Raw genomic sequence first — 11,791 nt, 5'->3', positions numbered from 1 at the left:
AAGAGTGTATTATATATTTTTGTCATATCAGTTAATTAAAAGATTGTTTTTGCTTGCAAATGAACAATTAGTTAGCAATAGCACATATTAACATGGTAAATGATTATGTAAAATTATGTAAAACAGTCGTGGCCTAATGGTTAGAGAGTTGTACTTGTAACCTGAAGGTTGCGGGTTCGAGTCTCAGTATCAGCAGGAGTTGTAGGTGAGGGGACTGAATATACAGTGCTCTCTTCCACCTTCAGTAACAACCACTGAGGTGCCCTTGAGCAAGGCACTGAAATTTCAATTGCTCCCTGGGTGTCGCAGGTGTGTGTGTGCATTTGGATGGGTTAAACGCAGAGTACAAATTCCGAGTATGGGACACCATACTCCACTTGGCCACATCACTTTTTTTTTATATTACTTTAAAAGCACCACAATGGTAACCCTGTGTAACTGACACAGTTCTCCCTCTTTAATCATCTTGCTCAAACACAAAATAATACTTAATTTCAACATTTTTACTCTCAACACCTGCTCAACTCGTAATGTGATCTATATGTTCAAATGTCCTTGTCCCAATATATAAAACATATATATTGAAATTTGTATAGATTATTTCTTTTATATGTTTAGGGTGCCAATTTTCCCATCAGTCCAGGACTGGTTAATTCTGGAACATTGTACATTTATATATTATTGATGTGGATTATCTCTGTCAAATAAACGTGAAATAATAATAAATAAAAATAGAAAATTAATCATGTCAGTTGAAATTACGAATCAATGAACATACATCAAGTATTAGCCGACAAGACATAACTTCTCCAGTAAGCTAGACATTTCAACGAGCTGGGACATGACATCAAACAATTGGAATGTATCAGTATAGAGGAAGTTTTAGGGTCATGTAGAGGAGGTAATATGAACAAAGAACTATTAAAGCGAGAAGCATTTTGGATCTATAAACTCAAATCACTGGCTCCAAATGGCATGAATGAGGAATTAGATCGTTCTGTTTTCCTTTAATGAGTTATAATCGGTCGAATTCATTTTAATATTTTGTGGAGAGTAATCGATGATTATTTATGATGATGTATTTCTGATGACTTTAATCATTTTACATTCCATTGTTATGTATTTTGATCTTTAATTCGGGTAGTAGATGTTGGTGATTGTCTAATTATTAAAATATTTAATAAACTGTATAATTGTGAAATTGTTAAAAATACGGCATCCTTTGTGGTTCATGTTATGGCCAAGGACGTATTGTGCAGTGTATTGATGGATGTGAAAATTTGTGCTGTATATAAATAAAAATTGTCAAGCATTTAAATGGAATATGTGTGTTTTCATAGACTCAATATTGGCTAATGAATGATGATGTAAATATAATTAATGATATAAAAAGTGGGTAGAGGGATTGATTTATTCAACGCACTGAAAAAGGCCTTGAGCCGAAACATTTGTGTTTTGTCCTGCTGGTGATTAATGCAAAATAAAACGTTAAAAGAAGACTATTTTTGTGAGTGCGGATCATGGTTTCATATACTAAGTAATTTAATAGATTGACGCACCAAAATATAATATTAAGTGACAAAAGAGGGCGGTGCAAACGGCTTTGTGGAACAACATTTTGTCCCATGCAAAGTATTCTGGGAAGTACAATTTCAGTCATTTCTACAGCAAACTTCGAGTTCTATCGTACATACCTGACTAGTTAATATTTGCCCTTGATAATTTTATCTAGTAGCTATTGCACATCAAGTTTGGAAGAGAAGTTTTGTTGTGTAGATCACAAATAACATGAGTTTTTTCACTGAATTTTTTTGCATGTTCACAAATATTTCAGCTTGTCAAACGTAAATCAGTGTTAACTCGTGATTACAAACACAACATATTCACACTTTCTGCACTGATTCTGTGCTGGATTTAAATATGGTAAAACGTCATCTGAGCTGAGAGAATTAATATACTCTTATTTAAAACTCTTTCTACTGCAGTTCTAATAAGGGGAAAAAAATACAACGGACTACTACTAACAGACAACTACTAAAACATTAAGTCAATTGGACTCAATAATTTGTTCCAGAAGAATTAAAATTTTAAATAAAAGTTACTATTTGGACATGTTTTTCCACTTAAACAGCAATTAGGAAATTTGAGCTTGGAACAATCAATTGCTATAAACTTATACATGTTTAGACTAATGAACATCAGATGAAATACAATATGATTACAGGAATTAAGACATTTTAAAGGAATAAAATCTAAACAGAAAAACTTCTACAAATATCTGGGTTCTATATATGTTGATTCTATATAGGAAAAAAACACTAAACTCAAGGGCAACTAACAAATGTGAACATTAACTTTTTTCACATTAATATTTGCAATTAAAATGTACATAAAATTATAAGAGAAAATATATATTGTAGGTGCTGTAACTAGGCCACCATTTTTTTAGTGTTCCATCATCTTTTAGTATTTTTCCCCCAGTTAAACTCACAAATGTTTCTGATGTAGTTCCCATGCAATTTGTCAGTTAATGTAATCTCATTAAAAAAATTCAATTAAAAAAAACGCATGTTTATTTTTCAAACAAGAAAAATGGTGTTTAAAATAGTTTGTAGTTAGAACCGCTGAACTAGTAGACGAGTAGATAATAAAATCCTTTCCACACAGAGCGAGAGAACGAGAACAATGACGTTTAGGCAGTGAACAGTGAGGCAGTGACAGACTAGCTTTCTGAACAATATGAGCTTTTGAATATGGACGCAGAAGCCTGTAGTCTCTCTGGAGCCTGTGCCAGCTGGTGTTAGCTCCAACAACCTTAAACATGCAGTAGAAACACCACTGCTTACTCTGCTTACTCACTCAAAAACACACATGCAGAGAAAAAAAATTGTAAATGTTTTTAAGCAGCCTAATTTAAAGTGAAGATAAACATTCGTATTATACCGGTCAAGCAATTCAATATGTGACCCTGGATGTGACTCCGGTGAGTCTGTTGGGATGCGTTCAGATACGATTGAGGATCCCTTCAAAAATACAAATACAAAGTTTTACATTTACAACCAAATAATGCTTAAATAAAACACAAATTGTAATTACATTGCAAGAAATAATCAATGCTTCATTTTTAGAAATAATGTTGTATTACTAAAACCTAAATATTCAAGCACTGTACATTTGTACACAAGTTTCCTTTTCCTTCTGTAGCTTTCTGAAGTGAAATGAGACCAGATATTTAATAATAAAAATGACTAAAACCTAAAAGTGGTATTTTCCAGTGGTATAATCCAATAAACAGGTTAAGGGCAATTTACACTTCTGTGTCACACCTATGCTGTAGCCTTGGTGTAGATCACAACAGCTTTGACTCGTCATCTTTGTAACTTAAGATACTCCACCAGCATAATAATAATAATAATAATAATAATAATAATACAAAAACCAATAAACAGGTTAAGGGCAATTTACACTTCTGTGTCACACCTATGCTGTAGCCTTGGTGTAGATCACAACAGCTTTGACTCGTCATCTTTGTAACTTAAGATACTCCACCAGCATAATAATAATAATAATAATAATACAAAAAAAAAGGATGTCTGCAGTAGCTTTGCATCCATGAATGTTATAAAGCTTGATTGCTTGAAGCATCTAATGAAAGATAGATGATTATATACGTTATGTAAAAGGTCATTACCCATAAAGGAATCTAGTGATCTAAAAACGAACAAAATAAATTTGCTAAACCATATAACAAGAGATAAACATATGCGTAGACAACAGTGCAGATCTATGAACTCAAACAGCCATGAAACAAAATGGAAGTTGCAGCCAATGGGGAAACCACTGTTGCTCTTTAATCAAATGTAATAAAAATAAATAAATAAACACTTAAACAAACTAATAAAATTTGTCAATTATTTTGATGACAGGCTTTGGCTCCAGCATTTCAGATTCACCAGAGAAACATGGTTTCTTTTCATCTCTGAGCATATATATATTTTTATTTTTATTTTTTGATGTGCATCTAGGAATTGGACATGCTTCCACTGTAGTTTATGCATGCATCTTCTTACCAAATAAAAAATATACACACTTCAAGTCAACATATACACGAATGCACATTTTTGAATTTCATTTGATTCCTGAAGTTGCCAGATCTATTCATACCTTGGAGTTTCAATATAAAAATCTGCATAAAAATATGTATGCAAACCTGGCTAGTGAAATCATAAATATCTGGTTGAGAAAATGTATTCTTCTGGGATTTTATCAAAAGACCTCTTATTACCGTATTGACCCGAATATAAGACAATAGATTGTTGGTACATTTTACCAGTTTTTACCATACTTTCAAAACAAAAATTAAAATAGGAAAAATATGCAATATGAAAATAATTGAAGACAAAATGTGTTTTACTGAGAAAAAACAAGATTTGGTTTTTAAAAAGACTTTTTCCAAAAGGTACATCTGGAAAAAGGGGGGTCGTCTTATAATCAGGGTCGTCTTATATTCGGGCCAATACGGTAATAGTGTGAAACAGTACTTAAATTACGCTTTTGGTATGTTTTTTAAACTGTATTTAAAACAGATGCCATTTATGCATCATTTGCATATGATCACTTGGGATTGGTCACCCAAGACATGCCAATACCAAGTGCTGCATCATGGTATTGATGGAACATGTGATAAACAGATGAGGGCAAGCAGCAGTTCTGAAACACAGCAAGACTTTAAATGTAAATGCAATATTTCTCTAAACATCATTCTCCATCCTGGCTTATCAGCTGATATACAGGGAGTGATTATCTCACTGTAACAGGACATCTACTACCAAGAAGTTGGTAATTTCAAGTAATTTCTGTAATCCATGATTATCAACTAGAGGGCAGCATGTAGCTTCTGTTGCACTGGGATCTAACACAACACTCACTGTGGGACAGTAGCCCACACATACTGTAGCACCTTAGAGACTATGTAATGATAAGGCATGGCTTGATTTTAGGGTTTGCAGCTCCTAATCTCTTCATTTCTGAAGACGCTTATCTCTTGCCTTAATGGATATTTCCCCAAACAGCATTAATGGTGTAAATGGTTGTCCTTTAATTAGCTGCTTCTTGCATTTTTGAAACATTGTTTTGCTTGTTAGACTTTATAGGATGTTTATCAGCATGGATATCAGAAACAGCATTTAGGATTGATTTCTCACCGAGACACGTGTTGAGAACAGACTATGCATCCAGGATGGTGAATGCCTTGATTTTGTCAACCTGTCTGCAATTATTGATTCTAACATGAAGTAGCGACAATCACAAATGGTGTACTTACTTTTCCCCAGGATGAAGGTTAAATTACTGTAACATAATGCAAGGCACCCGATTTAATCTGAGCAACTCTATGACTATCAAAAGATTTTAATAGAAAAACAAAACAAAAACTGCTACTACCTAAAATTATAACTGTAAAAAAAATCACTTATTTGACCTATTATTAAATGTTAGCTGATAAATAAATAAATACATACATATATATATATACATATAGACTAACAGACAGACAGACATATATACATACCTTGGGAACAGAAAGCTCACGTTTTCCAAGATGCTGCCCCATGCTCCTGAGACAAAATAGAGAAAGGAATGTTTTTAATAAGTAGAAAGGCAAACAATTGCTTCATATAATCAAACTGATATTTGGTATTTGAGAAGAGTTTGTGCTACAAAAAACAAACACTAAAAAATGTAACTTGTTAATTCAGACTAATTAAAAGACAACTACTTGATTAATTAAACACACTTTGTTAAAACTTTTAATAGCTAGCAATGAGGTTCAGGTTTAGCCAGTCGAGATAAACTAAATATTTGTTTTGGAATAATGTACTATGGTATAGTCTTTAATGCCACCCTCCTATACAGGCATCAGGTTCACTTTTCTCTGTTCTTATCTACTTAAGACAGGAACTCTTTCAAAGTTATCCTGGGCAGCTCTGTATTATGTCACATTCTTGTTTGGCAAGAAATGTTGATCCCTCAAAGCTCTCTACACAGCATCTGTGCACTCAGATAAAGCTTCCAATTCTGATATAGTTTCCACTTCATAGTTGAAACAACAGTGCCCTCTGGGAAATCCAAACTCTTTTGTATCCTTTTGCTGTAATAGATTTGTTTCATATCTTCTGACGACTCCTTAGCCTTAGAAATTCAACAACAATAATAATCCCAGAACTATGAAATGAGATGAATCAAGGATCAAGAGCTCCTAGAAAATTTTGTAAGAAAGATAGTCGTAACGGTTTGGAATGACATGAGGGTGAGTAAATGATGACAGAATTTGAATTTTTGGGTGAACTATCCCTTTAATTGGCCCCTCGCGTCCCTGCACCTAGTATGAATATTTACTGCAAATGTTTGGCAAAAAGAATATTCTAAATGTACGTAATGGACCCCAAAATGTTTTCCTCATTCAGTGATCAAAACAAATATAATAAGATATATATTAAAAAAAGAAAACAAAAATATACTAATAATAATAATAATAAAAGATTTAAGAAGATAAAATTTAAAAATCTGACTGTCTAAGAAACCTTACAAGAGTGCTGATATATCACCAGCAACAGAACTGGGACTGTTCACCATTTGTAACGAGTCACTCCGCATGTCTCTGCGTGTTCTAGACAGAGAGCATTCTCCCAGCAAATGGGAATGGAATGGAAAAAAAATAGAAAAGTTTTGGGAATGGAAAAAACCTACTATAATTTTCAAAATACTACTGTTGTAATGACACAGAATGCAGTTTTAAGAGTTTTTATAATGAGAATGTATCAAATGTATCTATAACCTAAAACTTTCGACTTCAAGATTTTAAAATCATTTTCATCTTCAGGAGCGGCTGTTTCAAGCCAACATCAAAGTTTGTCATGACACACTTTACTCATACTATTATTATTGAATACAATTTAAAAAATAAGAAAATATATTATTATTCAAAATTATTAGTCTGCCCATGAGAAAGTCTGCTCACCCACTAGAATGACTAAAGCATAAAAAGTGGAGGAAGAACAGTCTGTGTTTGTTGAATTTCTTGTCTCACTGAATCTATGCATGGATTTATGCTCCAGAGGCAGTCGTTCTGTCATTCCTCTGCCATTTTTAAAAGGTGTGTGTGAAACTGACCATCCACAGAAAGCAAGAATTCATCAAAAACAGCTGGCAGGTGAGACACTCCCCCAACCACCATCGAGTTGTTTAAAATCTTTAATTTTTTCCTTAATTTTCCTGGAGTCTAGTTACAAACTCATCACAGCTGTTGTGGTCTGCAAAGATGATACATTCTCACAGAAGACACAGAAGTAAAAACTGTCCATTTTTATTTGTTCTCATTTATTTGAGTGATTGGTATTGCAAAGTTGTTTTTTAACATTGGTTTAACCACAGCGGCATCTTTGTCACTGCATACAACAAAGTTTGGGTTCTACAGACGTTTGCGGAAAGATGATGCTCTTAGCTCATCACAAAGTACATGTAGGCCTACATATATAAACAGTTCCTTAGACTTAAAGCCCAAATGTAATGAGCAAGATTGCTCTAAGTCCCACTTTCAGGGTGAACTTATAATGGGAAGGATTCGACTCTCAGCCATAATGTTTTTAGGGAGTACCGAGTATAGTGCGCACGCAGAACAAGTGTTTATTTATTTATTTATTTTCAGGCGGGAAAGAAAGTGTGAAAGAGCACTACTTTTTACAGTTTCCCTCACTTTGGTGTTGATTATCTCTGATGGGGCACCAGAAAGGAACCAATAGTCTAACAGACATAATCGCATGCGAAATTGGGCCAAATATTTGTGTTGGTTTAAACAGGCCTTACTGTCTTAACGTTGACAAACAGTCCCTTTGAATTTTTTGGAAGCCCCAATACTTTTACACAGCATACACCCGTGTTTTTTAACCGGTTGAATGAAAAGAAGCTAACAATTTAAACAATTCAGGTGAGTTATATAGAATTACTCACTGTATATGCCATTAATGTTCATTATGGCACATCTGCTAATCACCAAACTCAAACATCTTAAATGAAACAATTATTAAATAGAGCTAAAGTTCTAAATAACAACTGAGATATGAGATTTAATTTGCAGTTGATTTTCAGCTAAAGCTGAGTGGCATCAGTCTTCACTTTGAGAGTTCATTACCGGTGCCTGCAGCACTTCTTTGGAGTGACTTTTCCTGTGGGACCGTATAGTTCAATACTGAGGATTGTGTAATGCATATGTGTGTGATATTTCGGAGACCTTTCACGTGATGGGGATTCGAGAAATGAGGCTGTTTCAATCTGTATTTGATCGGACCTCCGTCAGAAGAGGGCGAGATTTCACCAAAACAGTCGGCAGGTGAAACACCCTCCGATCATAATCGAGCTGTTTTGAATCAGCTAGTGGGACGCCGCCTTTGGTTTCCCAACACCGCTTTCCTCTCGACGAAAATACGTCTCTGTACGTCGCCCACATTAGTTTTCATCTGAACAACAGCCGCAAACGCGGAAATTGATAGTTCACGGTCGTGTTTTCACCTGAAAGACGGTCTACAGCCTTATGCGATTATAATGAAGCCTTAAAGCGTGAAGCTTTTACATCTTGAATTGTGCAAATACGGTTAACACTTCGAGGGCACTCGATGAAAAGAAAATTCATAGAGTATGTCTTCCTGTTAGTAATCTGTAATGTGTTCTACTGTTAGCACGAAATAATTACTAAAAAGATTATAATTAAAATTTAAAGCACATTGCAACCGCTGGAAGGTTATCTTTTCGCATATGCTCGACACTCGCTTAAGTTTAGTGTAACTTAGTATATGCAAATAAAACGATGACATCACCAATATATTTTTGCTACAAATCGGGGCCTCTGGCTACACGGAAAAAACAAATACTCATTGTTAACATGAACGTCATGCTGAACTGTACTGAAACCCGTGCAATCTGTTTTAATGAGTGACTGACAGAAAAGGCAGCTGCTAACGTACGTTAAATGCGTCCATCACATCTACATCTGGCACAGAAGTTGCAAAGGTGGCCGCGAAATGCAACCGAACCGCGACAGGTTACATAATAAATAAGTTCAGTCATGACAGAAATAGAACCACCGACTATAGCATCTGCTCAGCTAGGAAACAAACTGACCAGAAATAGAGCATATTTCAAGCAAAGGCGACGGCACCGTATAAGATGTCGTGATTTGACGAACAGACACACAAACACACACACACACAGAGAGAGGGAGAGAGAGAGACGTACTTGTTTGCCCAAACGCGTCCACGCGATATGTAGATTACAGGTTTCGGCTGCTAGCCTCAGCACTACATCAAAAAATCCACATCTGCCCAAAATATAATTTTGTAGGCTTTGTTTTTCTGTTTCGGCTGCATGTGGTGTGGATGGATGATCCACTAATGTACTTCCTGCTTTTAGGTAGTGCTGTATTATTCAGTGGGGTGGGGCTTAAGCAATTTACAGCTTTATATATGTAATGAGAAAAGAAAACATTATTTACTTCATTTGTATCGTTTTAACGTACTTTATCCCTGTTATGTTCAGAGGTTTTGTGTTTTCAGCCAATTTTATATTTACATAAAAAAAAACAAGTGAAGTAACAAAGTATTACTTTTAACACATTGGAATTATTTCTTGGAATCGTGTCTCTTGATCCCACTTAAGTAGGAGCTGTACTTGCATGTCTGAAAACAGCTGCCCGTGGGAAGAATTTCTGAGGAAATTCCTTCAGATGGGGATTCACATTGATAATCATAATGAAACCTCCAACTGATTTGTCAGTGAAAGAGCAAGCCATTCAGCAAAGTGAGTATGGTTAGGGTTAAGTGTAGGGTTGTATTAGAGATAGGTAGCACTAGCAGTAACCAGGTAGCAGTAGCCTATCCCCGACCATCCTACAGTATGTAGGAGTGGCATTTGGAGGCCATTTCATACACAGTTGCACTCAAAGGGTCTTGCCACACTGCACTTACAGGAGTATTTCACTTTCAGAATGAAAATTCTGTCACCATTTACTCACCCCCACTTGTTCCAAACCTGTATGAGTTTCTTTCTTCTGTTGAACACAAAAGAAGATATTTTGAAAAATGTTGGGATCTGAACAGTTGATGAGCACCATTGACTTCCATGGTATTTTTTTCCCTACTATGGACGTCAATGGTGCTCATCAACTGTTCGGATCCCAACATTTTTCAAAATATCTTCTTTGTGTTCAACAGAAGAAAGAAACAAGTGAGGGGTGAGTAAATGGTGACAGAATTTTCATTCTGAAAGTGAACTATTCCTTTAAATCAGACAGAGCCACCAGGCTATAGATATTTATGGCGCCACGAGCTGTGCGCTGTGCGTCCGATATGATTCAATAGCAATCACTCGTTGAAAAAGACGAATCGAATGACTGATTTTTTAGCAAACTGGAATATAACTCTATAATATATCAATATAATTTCATTAGTTAATATTATCGTGCACTGGATACAGCTCATCAGTTTTTTCTATTAAAAAATTACATGTTTCTAATCCCTAAAGAGACCATACTTATCAACACTACCTCCGGACCGAATGGTTTTTCTGACGTTATTTATCATCGCAAATATAAATATATATATAGATATATATATATATATATATATATCGGTGTTATGTTTAATCTGCAACAGCAATGTGAACCTTTATAAACATTCGTTATCATTATGCAAAAAAAAGAAAAGAAAAAAGGACAGAGTTCTCCGCATGAAAGACCCACGACTTGCAGATCAACGTGCTACTTATTTTCTCTGCGGTACGGTAGTAAGTTAAAGTAAATGAAATGTGGAGGATTTTAACTGTGACAAGATGACTGACAGGCCAGTTTACAGTAACAGGATGCGATAGTACGTCCCAGCGCTTGCCGACTCTTCTGTTAAATACCCAAAAGTGTGTAGGCAAATTAGTGCGTTGCAGCTCCCCCAAGAGGCAGCTGAGTTACCTGCGGCTTTCCCAGAGGTGACCGATCTCAGACCCCAAGTGTGCCCATACAAACGATCATCCCATTGAAATTGAACACATCCACCACAAAATCAGACTTTAGTACCGCCTTTTACTTTGAGATTGATCTGAAGTTCAATGCAGATTTAAAATCATAAGAAATAGTTAAGATAAGAAATAGTTATATTTATATATACATAATAAGTATACACAGAACACAGACATATATTATGCAAACAAAAACTTATATATATATATATATATATATATATATAATTAAAGCAGCGGGCCAAATCGGCTGCTGAAGGCGAGTCCGCGCCTGATTTCCACAGAGACACGCAGAACGTGCAGGATTCATTTATTGTCTTTTTGCGGCTTAATATTCACAGACACTAGTCCATATCGCGTTTTGATTCAAGTGTACTGACCTACTTTTGATTTATTCGTCCAAAATGTGGCATATTCCGTCCGCGTTAGGCTATAGGACTTCCGTTTTTATGACTGGATTCTACGAACCAGTCTGTGTTTTCGCATCGCGGAAATTATAGGGCCGTGTGTCTCAGAGTAGTCAGTGCAATTTGGGAAATAAATCAATTAAATCTGTATGTGGATGTGTGTAAATATTCAAATGTAATCCCCGTTGTATCTGTTAACATTTTCAAAAGTAACTGTAATTTAATTACATATTTTTTCTTAGTAACTGTAACTGATTACAGTTACATTTATTTTGTAATTAAATTACGTAACGCCGTTACATGTAACTAGTTACTCCCCAACACTG

The 11,791-nt window shown here is 35.2% G+C and overlaps 1 long non-coding RNA gene across 1 annotated transcript; it reads right to left on the bottom strand.

Moving 5' to 3' along the window:
• Window positions 1–2,973: 2,973 nt before the first annotated feature.
• On the bottom strand, window positions 2,974–9,467 carry LOC107717893 (uncharacterized). The gene is made up of 3 exons (XR_001637354.1): window positions 9,289–9,467; window positions 5,570–5,615; window positions 2,974–3,023 (listed from the first exon to the last, which is right to left on the bottom strand). It is a non-coding gene; the product is annotated as an uncharacterized LOC107717893 (long non-coding RNA).
• Between the last annotated feature and the right edge of the window lie 2,324 nt (window positions 9,468–11,791).

Source organism: Sinocyclocheilus rhinocerous, unplaced genomic scaffold, assembly GCF_001515625.1.
Source record: "Sinocyclocheilus rhinocerous isolate Xijiao unplaced genomic scaffold, SAMN03320098_v1.1 scaffold1535, whole genome shotgun sequence".
Taxonomy (NCBI): Eukaryota; Metazoa; Chordata; class Actinopteri; order Cypriniformes; family Cyprinidae; genus Sinocyclocheilus; species Sinocyclocheilus rhinocerous.
This window is presented reverse-complemented; position numbering and strand designations above follow the sequence as displayed.